An 11,674-nucleotide genomic window follows, 5' to 3' on the forward strand; every position below is an offset into this window, starting at 1 on the left:
TCTGCTGTCAGTTGTAAGTAGACGAAACCCATTCCTAGCATACGCTATGTCCTAAATTTAAAGTCAACACCCATATTTTTGTTCCATAATAAAACCCCTGTTTCATTATGACATAAACGTTCACCCTGAAGTGAAACATAAGCAAGCCGATATTCAACTATGTAAATATCCACTCTGATCCCTTTAAAACTCTTTCTCCACAGTGTCACCACCCAACATGTGTTTTAAATTAGTTCTCGTGCACAAGAACCCAGCACAAATATAGAGACATTTCTCTCACATGCTCTGCGTGCCCACATGTATTCAATCATGCTACTACATATCACCAACTCAGGATCAGACCCCTTGGCCACCTTTACTCACCAAGGACGCTTGCTCTCGCCGGCAGCTGCAATTTTTCCCCGGGAAACCTCTTATTCTCTTGGCCTCTCAGTTCGAAAAGAAGCTAATTCCTGGACATGGAAGCAAGAGAAAACCAGCCACTGGAAAAAACTCCAGTAAGGGCCCTGCCAGGTTTCTCTCGTCCTCCATCCAGGAAAAAAGTTCTCGGGTCCCACGTTCGGGCGCCAATTGTTAAAAAAATTCCCCAGACCATGAGAATAAAAGCTAAAAGACCACATGATATATATATCATAGAAACATTTATTAAACATAACATATATCAACACATAACATATATCAACACATAACATAAAGACACCAATATGATACCACTGTATCATATCAGGACCAATTGAAGACACTCAAAAGGTGTACTTAAAAAGGTAAAGTACCTAACTTCAAGAACCATCTTTTATAGGAGTTTCATGTCTAATTTACACCCCCTTCCTCCTGTCCATATATGGACATATCATTTTCAGCCAACTTCCTATTTCTTAATGTTATTCCCAACTTTTCCTCAGAATCATCCATCATATTTGTTTTTCGGTCACCCTGATCTCTTTGGCTCATAACTAACTTTGTCAGCAGACTGGTTTGCAATAAACATGTTTTTCTCCATCTTTCGCAACTTCCTTACTGACCAAGGGTGCCAGAGGTGAAAAGTACAATGTCCTCTAGAATACATTTGTAGACTATAAGTTTTTAAGTATATTGCTTATACATTGTTTATATACTCTTTACACCAGGTGAAAAAAGCTTTCAAAAAGACCAAATATAAGTACCTAAAATGACCAATTTGCAGTCCGGGTCAAATAGACCCGGGAACATAACATTAGGGAGTTTTTTCGAACAGAACAGCAGGGTTTTAAAGCAGAGAAAGCAGAGTAAAAAAAGGACAACGTAGCAGTTTCCAGATTATCTGGGAAAGAGCTTTAAAAAAAATCCAACTAGGTACATGTTCTATTCTAATTTTAAAACTCAAACAAACAAGCTTTAAAAGGCTTTAAAAGTAAACATGTGTGTGTGTGTGTGTAGTCTTGCTTTTCTATACTGCCACACTTGGTATAATACTGAAGAACCATCAATGACTTACACATATAAGATGATGCAGTTTTGCTGCCTCTGATCCTTCAGGCTTTGGAGGTGTCAGGAAAGAACCTCTCATCAGTCGCAGGACCATCAAGTCAGAATTGTGCCAAACTGTTAACACTTTGCTAGCTAGTTACTAGCAGTAGAGACAGCAGAAGCAGGTTGGCACAGCTTGCACAAAAACAGCCCATTGAGAAAGTTGTATTTTTAGTTTGCAGTTGTCTACTTTATCTTTTTTTTAAAGTGTGCTTTTCAGCACTACAGGTAGTCTTTGATTTACAACAGCTTATTTAGTGACCGTTCGGTGTTACAATGAAAAAAGTGCTTTATGACCAGCTTTCACACCTATGACCATTGCAGCATCCCCGTGGTCACATGATCAAAATTCAGATGCTTGGCAACCGATTCATATTTATGATGTTTGCAGGGTCCTGTGATTACATTTTGCAACCTTCTGACAAGCAAAGTTAATGGGGAAGTCAGATTTACTTAACATCTGTGTTACTCATTTAACAATTGCAGTGATTCACTTAACAACTGTGGCAAGAAGATCGTAAAATGGGGCAGCACTCACTTTAACAAATGTCTCATTTAGCAACAGAAATGTTGGGCTCAATTGTGGTTATAAGTTAAGGATTACCTGTCCTTGTGCTACTCTGATTCCTATTGATTTATAATCCAGAGATTTAAACCTCTGCCTCAATCCTTGGAATGATAAAAGGAAAACATGATTGATAAGAACATATAAGAAATCCATCTTGTTCCCTTATTCAAAGTGCTAAGAATTGAACTAAAATCTCTCTAGTCCTTAAGGTTTGTAGTAGGCTACATTTAAAATGGTGACAGCTGAGAAAAGGAAGGAAGGATTAGGTATACTTCTGAGGAGTCCAATCAATATACTTGATGAAATGGAAGATGGAACACAAATATTTATGTGCTAGAATTTGTCTTTAATGTATCACAAGATTCTTATTTTTGATGTAATACACTAACATGGCCACCCAACTACAGTTATATCAATAATTTGGCATTTCCAGGATTTGTACTGTAACTTTAGGCTTGTTATTCAATAAATATTTCCACAGCTATGGGAATTATTTCTTGCAAAACACGTTAGGAGAACATTACAGACGGCATTAACTTTCATTACTTAATACATTTATCCATAAATGTCTTTATCATGTTGGCTGAGCAGCCAGGCCTATTGGTTTTTTTATTGTTTCTTTCATGATAATGCCAGAAAGACCTTGAGATGAAAGTAAAGGACAGAGAACAAATTTGTCCTGTGTAATATTTATATGTACGCCCCCTACAAAGCTAAGTTACCCATCAAATTTATTGCTGTCATTTCATTCTTCTGAACTTCTTTAAAGCAAATTTTCATTTATAAAGCAGCAGGAGGTTAGAGGACAAGAGAAACAATTGGGGACCTACAGACACATTGTAATGTAATGCATATTTTCCCTAGTCTCAAGCACGGACATTGCCTGCCACCAAGCACTAAAATGCAGAGTGTCCCAATGTTTCTGGATGAAAGGACAAAATTATTTCACCTCCCATAGAATACCATACCTGGGAGGCAAAATTTCTACTCTTCTACTGCCAGCTAGGTGCTGTCTGGATTTTGCAGACCAAGGTATAAGATTCCTAATATTTAGTTATGTTTTTGCTTCTGTTATTTGTTTAGATTTATATCCATCCTTTTCTCCTGATATTATATTCCTGCATAGAAATCCTATAAAGCAGGCTGGGCTGAAGGAAAATAACAGGGCCATAGGCACTGAGGAGATTTCCATTCATGATGGAAACTAAGTCTTCCTAATCCTAGTTTAACCAATTAGCCACTGTACCATACTAACTCTGACTATGTATTTTGGGAATCAAGGTTCAGGTCCACAATGGTTATTATTTAAATTTCAGTGTATTAATTGCACAATCTTTGTAAGGACTTTCATTCTTAGCAAATTTACAATAGGCAAAGCATAAAAAGACCAATTTCCTTGTACAGAGATTGGCTAAGAAAAGTAATACTATAGCTGTTGGAGGTTCTACATATCTACAATGAAGCTGTTAAGATACAAAAAAATGTCAGAAGCATGGCCATCTGAGCTATGGATGTTAAAAACATTTTCATGCAAATTTCCCCAATTCCCTACTTCTGAATTGTCCAAAACTTCTACCCCTAAAAAAAACTCTTATAGTATCCTATTATGGAAAAATACATTAAAGATATACTGTATTGGAGAAAATTGCTTGCAAAAGTGCATACATTAGGTGAAATGCATTTAAAAATGAATATTATTAGGAGAAAACGCATAGAGAATGCATATATTTTTGCAGAATTTTTTTATGTTACAAAGAAAAGAGCTGACCCATTCCCCTTTGACAGAAAAAGGAAATGTACAGATGAACTGAAGTTATTCAGTTAAATCTTCCTGAATAATTTAACACGTCTTTCTCTAGACAACTGAACTCAATACACCAGAGATAACAACCTTGTTATTGTTTTCCCCCAAATGAGGGCAGAGATAATTAAGAATCCTTGATGCTGTTGGGGCTGCCAAATTCTTAACTAGTTTTGCTCCAACGCTTTTAAGAATCTGACATGTAGAAATTAAGCAATTGGATTTTTTCCCACTACTTCATATCCATATTCATATCAGCCATTTAATTTTTGGTTCTCGGGGTATGTAGAATAAAAAGAAAACAAAGACATCAGAAAGTGGTTCAGAACCCAGCCAAAACTTTATCCATGACAGTAGCAGCAATGCAAAATATTTGATTAAGTACTAGCCTGCCTTCAATGTGAATGATCTGTCTGATAACATGAGATGTCGTTTCCTTCTTTTACTGAAGAATTTCCAATTGGCTTTAAAAACCTCATTTTTTAAAAAAAGAGACTTTTTCTTGGTAACTTGTCTTTTAGTTGTGAAGGGAGGTTCTGCCACAAGTGATAACCTGTGAACATCAACAATCTTCTGCTCCATAGGCTCTTTCATGTGTGAGATGTCAGACATTTGTTCTTAAGTTTACCCTTGAATTATAATGACCATATTGCCTTTATTAATAGCGAATCAGAGGACAATCTCCTGTTTGACAGATTGTGTCATCCCTGAAGTTGGCCAAACTGTGGCCATTTTTCTTTTTGTAGTTTTTTCTAGGGGGTTTCAGGGCAGCCTGGAGTGAAGGGGTGAGGGAGGGGGGTGTAGAGATAGTTGGAGTATTGTAGCCAAAATAAAATTCCTTCCCATGTGAATAGAGGATGTTGGTGCAGGTGTTCGAAAGGTGGAGACTGAAGTCACTTAGCAACTGGACTATATGCTGATTGGACCGTGTGAGGGGAAACTCTAGTGAGAAGTGATAAAGTTTTACTTAAAATTGGGTGAAAAACCAGTGGGAACTTAGAGTCAGATTTTCACCAGGAACTTGCCAATTTGGCATGTCCCAGTAAAATAGTCTCAGAGGAAATTTCCTGCCTCGGAGTTCTTATTGAATGGGATGTATTACTTGGAACCCTGGCAGATTGTTTGATCCAGATAAGATAAATTCTCATAAGTTGAGTTAGATTTCTAGTGAATCCATGGTCATATCTATGTTGTTTCTTGACAGGGTTGGAAGAAATTTCCATTTGGGTTCAGTTCCAAATGGGTAAGAAAGACACTGGAAATATTCAGCCTATTTGGAAAGATGATTTAATGGTGGACATGACCAGATGGGTTTTTTGGGGTCCTGTCCAAATGAGCACATGGGTGAGAGAGATTTATACCTTTTCTTGAGCCCCACTTTGGATCTTCCAGTTCCTGTGTAAGAAATGTATTCTGATTGGTTGTCAGGCTTCCATGGGGCCATCCAGGGGTACCTTTGCAGGTTGCCTTGAGTTCAAGCCTTTACTGTTTTTTTACTTGTACTGTATTGTATTTATAACCGTTGTTAGCCGCTCAGAGTCCACTTTGGCATGAGTGGCATATAAATGCAATAAATGCAATAAATAAATAAATAAATAAATAAATGAATGAATGAATGAACAAACAAACAAACAAACAAATAAATATAAATATAAACAAACAAACAAATAAATAAATAAAATATCTATAGGCAATACATTTGTAGGTGACAAGTGTAATCTGGTCTTCAGTACACTGCATGAAAGGGACCATATATTTCTCTTTTCAGTGCTGCAATATCAGCTTTATGGCCATAATAATGGCATAAAGAATCAATTTTCAGAATCTGTGGAGAGTCCAGTTTTCAATTCCATGTAATAGGTATATAATTCAAGAGAATATTATCTTCTGACCGTTTTAGCTTTTCTTGCACCATCTTATTTTTATAATCCACTACTCTCTTCCCAAATTTAGTAAGCATAGAACATTGTGAAAACAATTAGAATTTTTAAAACTCCATTATGCTTGTGATAGAAAAGGACTGTTAGAAAGAACATTTTTGTTGGTAATGCTTCTTTCAAATATATGTTTTGCAATGGTCTGGATAAAGGGTAAGTAAAGGACCAGCCAATAATGCTTTTTCCATTGTTGTTGTTAGTTGTGAAGTCATGTCCGACCTACCGTTATTCCATGAACAACGTTCCTTCAGGCCTTCATGTCCCCTCTCCCCCAATCCATTTAAGCTCACACCTACTTCTTCAGTGACTCCATCCAGTCACCTCATTCTCTTTTGTCCCATTCTTCTTTTGCCCTCAATCTTCTCCAGCATTAGGCTCTTCTCCAGTGAATCCCTCCTTCTCATTAGGTGGCCAAAGTGTTTGAGTTTCATCTTCAGGATCTGGCCTTCTAAAGAGCAATCAGGGTTTATCTCCTCTAGGACTGACTTGTTTGATCAGCTTGCAGTCCAAGGGACTCGCAGGAGTTTTCTCCAGAACCAGAGTTAAAAGGTCTTAATTCTTTGGCACTCAGGATTTCTTAGGGTCCAATTTTCACAGCCATACATTGCAACTGGGAAAGCCATAGCCTTAGGTATACGCACTTTTGTTGGCAGGGTGATGTCTCTGATTTTTAGTACACTGTCTAGATTTGCCATAGCCTTCCTCCCAGGAGCAAGTGTCTTTTATTTTCTTAGCTGTAGTCTCCATTTATTTATTTGTCTGTTTGTTGTTTGTTTGTTTGTTTGTTTGTTTGTTTAGTCACATACGTATTGGTGGTATACAAAGATATAATATTCATATACATGATACTATTAAAAGAGAAACATTAGGACAGGGGACAGAAGGCACTCTGGTGCACTTATGCACACCAGTGATCTTGGAGCCCAGGAAAATAAAATCTGTCACTACCTCCATTTCTTCTCCATTTATTTTCCAGGAATTGAGAGGGCCAGATGCAATTATCTTAGTTTTCTTAATTTTGTGTTTCAAGCCAACCTTTGCACTCTCTTTCTTCACCCCCATTAAGATGCTCTTTAGTTCTTCTTCACTTTCTGCCACTAGAGTGACAGGTCCTTGTTACTTTGTGTTAGGTCCTTGCTATTTTGGTTCTTTATCATGGCCATTTTTGCATGAAACATTCCCTTCATATCTCCAATTTTCTTGAAGAGATCTCTAGCCCTCCCTTATTCTATTGTTGTTTTTTCTATTTCTTTGCACTGTTCATTTACAAAGGCATTCTTAACTCTTCTAGCTGTTCTCTATAATTCTGCATTCAATTGGGTTTATCTTTCTCTTTCACTCCCTTGCCTTTCACTTCCCTTCTTTCCTCAGCTATTTGCAAAGCTTTCTTACATTTCTTTTTCTTTGGGATGGCTTTAGGGATGGTTGCTACCTCTTGTACAATCTTGCAAACCTCCATTCATAGTTTTTCAGGCACTCTGCCTATCAGACCTAATTCCTTAAATCTATTTATCACCTCTACTGTATATTCATCAGGGATATGATTTAGTTCATACCCGAGTGACATAGAGTGCTCCGACTTTCTTCAATTTAAGTCTACATTTTGTAATGAGAAACTCATGATCTGAGCCACAGTCAGCTCCTAGTCCTGTTTTTACTGACTGTATAGAGCTTCTACAACTTTGGCTGCAGAACACAGTCAAACTGATTTCTGTGTTGACCATCTGGTGACGTGTCTTGGGTTGTTGGAAAAGAGTGTTTGCTATGGTTATTATATTGTCTTGACAAAATTCTACCAGCCTGTAGCCTGATTCATTTTGCACTCCAAGACCAAATTTGCCTGTTATTCCAGTTATCTGTTGGCTTCCTACTTTAGCATTTCAATTCCCCATGATGATAAGAACATCATTTTTGGGGGGTTGATTCTGTAAGGTGCTGGTCTATAAGAACCAGTTCTGGTCCATAAAAACCAGTTCTGGTCCATAAGAACCAGTTGTATAAGAACTGGTCAACCATCCTCTTCAGCACCAGTGGTTGGTGTTAAGGAGCATGCACAGTGATCTCTGAATAGTCAAAGACCCACATACACCAAGGAAACATGGAGGTCTTGCAAATATTCAGCTGATAGCATAGAGATATGAGTAATAATTCAGTAATACAATCCAAATACATTAAGTGCATAAAATATTATTTACTATAGCAAATATCTTAATCAAGAACAGTCATAGACATACACAGTTAAATCAGTCAATAACTCTCAGTACATATACAATATTGTAAGCTTACTTCTCCAGCTTACAAATACATAAACCATCATTGGAACATGCAGTTCTTACTACAGCATAGTCACAAAGACAAACAGAAATAGCCGAGAGTAGCCAAGAGAGTGAATCATGCTTCTGGCTCCCTTTTATGGCCATCTGTAACACTAGCTCTTAAAGCAATAGTGTTCTAAAACATGTAAGCATACATTGTTGGTTTATTCTACGTATTGCCAAACCCAACTAGTTATGTACATAGTACTAAGTACTAACTTGGACTACAGTGATCCCTCATTTATCGTGGGTGTTACATTCAAGGACCACCCACGATAAACCAAAATCTGTGAAGAAGGATTTTTTTCTCTCTCTCCTCCACACCTTATCCCTCACTCCCCCCCTCTCTTTACCTCTTATCTGTCTGTCTGTCTGTCTGTCTGTCTGTCTGTCTGTCTGTCTGTCTGTCTGTCTGTCTGTCTCTCTCTCTCTCTCTCTCTCTCTCTCTCTTGGGGAATCCTGAATGAGGACCTGGATTTTGGAAGCAATATGCTGGCTCTGTTAAAAAGTGCTATTGCTAACATGTTGTAAGCCCCCCTGAGTTTAAGGAGAAGGGCAGCATTAAAAATCGAATAAATAAATAAAATAAATGAAATCCTTGCAAGGGGCTCCCAGAGGCTCTGCTCTGCATCCAGCAGCAAAGCATCGCTTTGGTAGGGACAAGGCAGGCATGCTCCTGAGTTAGCCGGTCCCATGGAGGCAGAGGCAGGGACAGTGGCAGTGGCCTCCCTACTGGCTAACTCAATGGCACACCTGCCTTGTCCCTGCCAAAGTGACACTTTGCTGCTTGGTGAGGAGCGGAGCCTCCGGGAGCCCATCGCGAGGATTCCTCGAGAGAAAGAGATGGAGGCAGAGAAGTAAAGAGAGAGGGTGGAAGTGAGGGACAATATGTGCATGCGGGGAATCCTCCTTGCGAGGGGCTCCCAGAGACTCCGCTCTGCACCAGGTTAAGCCTCAGCAGCAACCCGCAATGCACTGAAGCCCCAAAAGGTGAACTGCGAAATGGCGAGGGATCACTGTACTGTGATGTTGAATGGTTTGTCTTGGATTCAAACTGAGATCATTCTGTCATTTTGCGGATTGCATCTCAGTATTCCTTTTCTTATTCTTTTATGGACTATGGAGGCTACTCCATGTTGTGCGAGGGATTCTTGCCTGCTGTAGTATTTATTTATTTATTGTTAGAGTTGAAAGGGACCATGGAGGCCATCAAGTCCAACCCCCTGCCCAAGCAGGAACCCTATAGTACACCAGTCAAGTGGCAGTTCAATCTTCTCTTAAAAATGTCCAGAGTGTTGGAGTTCACAACGTCCGCTGGTAGGTTGTTCCATTGGTTGATCGCTCTGACCGTCAGGAAGTTCCTCCTTATCTCCATGTTGAATCTCTCCTTGGTCAGCTTCCAGCCGTTGTTCCTCATCCGGCCCTCTGGTAACCTGAAGAATAAAGTGATCCCCTCCTCTCTGTGACATCCCCTCGTATACTTGTAGACTGCTATCATGTCCGCTCTGGCCTTCCTTTTCTCTAGGCTATCCATGCCCAGTTCCCTCAGTCTCTCTTCATAAGTCTTGGTTTCTAATCCTTTAATCATCTTGGTTGCTCTTTTTTGCACCTTCTCCAGAGTTTCAATGTCTCTTTTGAAGTGTGGTGACCAGAACTGAATACAGTACTCCGTGTGTGGTCGGACCAGGGTGTAGTAGAGTGGTATTAAGACTTCCCTGGTCTTGGAGTGTATTCCCCTGTTGATGCAGCTTAGGATTGTGTTGACTTTTTTAGCTGATGCTGCACATTGTTGGCTCATGTTTAGTTGATTGTCCACCAAGACTCCGAGGTCTCTTTCGCATATCTGATGGTCGTATATCTGATGGTCATCTGAATTGAATTCACCCATTCCTGTCCATTTTAGTTTGCTGATTCCTAAGGTGTCAGTGTTCAATCTTGTCATCTCTTGTTTGATCCCATCCAGTTTGCCTTGATTCATGGATCTTACCTTCCACATTCCTATGGAGTATAGATCTTTACAGCATTTTCCTTTCAACACTAGATACATCCACAGCTGAGCTTTGGCTCAGTGACCTCATTTTTTCTGGAGCTACTAGTACTAGCCCTCCGTTCTTCCCCAGTATCATATTGGAAACCTTCTGAACTAAGGAGCTCATCTTCCAGCATCATATCTTTTTGCCTCTTGTTATTGTCCATGGGGTTTTCATGGCAAAGATCTTGGGTAGCCCTGCACAATATAGCTCATAGCTATGCAAGCCCCCTCACCACAACAAGGCAGTAATCCATGAAGGGGGACTTTCATTGTTAGGAAAATATAGAGGCTGGAGGAAAGTGCTTCCATCATACATTCCCTTGAAATCTGATGTGGATTTTGAGTGTATGAACAAATCAGAAATGGAATAGAATTAGCAGGACAGCATTTTACATAAATGTTTCCCAGGTCTCTCGGGGGCTTGTTTGCACATTAATATTTACAGTGGAACCCCGACATAAGAGCTGCTCTACTTAAGAGCAACTCGAGATAAGAGCTGGGAGGGGAGAGATATTTTTGTTCTACTTACAAGCCCAAATTCGAGATACAAGCGCCAAGGAGCTGTCTCCTGAAGCCAAACGCTAACTTCCGCGTTCGGCTTCAGGAGACAGCTGCGAAGCGGCGCGCGTGTTTTAAAAGGTTGCAGCCGGCCTGGGGGGCTCGGGGGGGTGCTTGCAGCTTTCTTTCTTGCTCTTTTTCTTTCTCTCTTTTCCCTTCCCTTCCTCTATTTCTTCTTTTCTTTCTCCTTCCCACCTTCTTCCCTCCCTCCCTTCACTCATTCCTCTCTTACTCTCCCCTTTCATAAGTTTCCTTGCTTCCTTCCTCTGTTCCTGTCCCTTCCCCCTTTCTTTCTTTCTTTCTTGCTCTTTTTCTTTCTCTCTTTTACCTTCCCTTCCTCTATTTCTTCTTTTCTTTCTCCTTCCCACCTTCTTCCCTCCCTCCCTCCCTTCACTCATTCCTCTCTTACTCTCCCCTTTCATAAGTTTCCTTGCTTCCTTCCTCTGTTCCTGTCCCTTCCCTCTTTCCTTCCTTCCTTCCCACCCTCCGTCCATTCATTCACCCATTCCTCTCTTGATCGCTTAAAGCCGGTCCCTGGTGCAAAAAGGGTTGGGGACCTCTGTCCTACAGGATTGGGTGGCAGAAAAGTTGAACATATGTAAATTTAAAAGTTTAAGAAAGTTTACAAGTTAAGTGAAAGAAACTTCATTATTCATTTATATGTACATGTACATTTCTTCATTAAAAACATGTCTTTCTGCATAATTTAGACTAACTTTGTGAGTTTTTTGAGGGCTGGAACCAATTAAAATTATTTACATTAATTCCTATGGGGAAAAGTCGTTCGAGATAAGAGCTGCTCGACTTAAGAGCCCAGGTCCGGAACGAATTAAACTCGTATCTCGAGGTACCACTGTATTTGCATTTTGCCTTAAGGAATGCCCAGTGTTCAGGAGGAAGGATATTGAATGCAGCACAATTCAATACCAGATACAATTCAGCTCACTGAATACTCTA

This window comes from Erythrolamprus reginae, chromosome 2 (genome assembly GCF_031021105.1).
Source record: "Erythrolamprus reginae isolate rEryReg1 chromosome 2, rEryReg1.hap1, whole genome shotgun sequence".
NCBI lineage: Eukaryota > Metazoa > Chordata > Lepidosauria > Squamata > Dipsadidae > Erythrolamprus > Erythrolamprus reginae.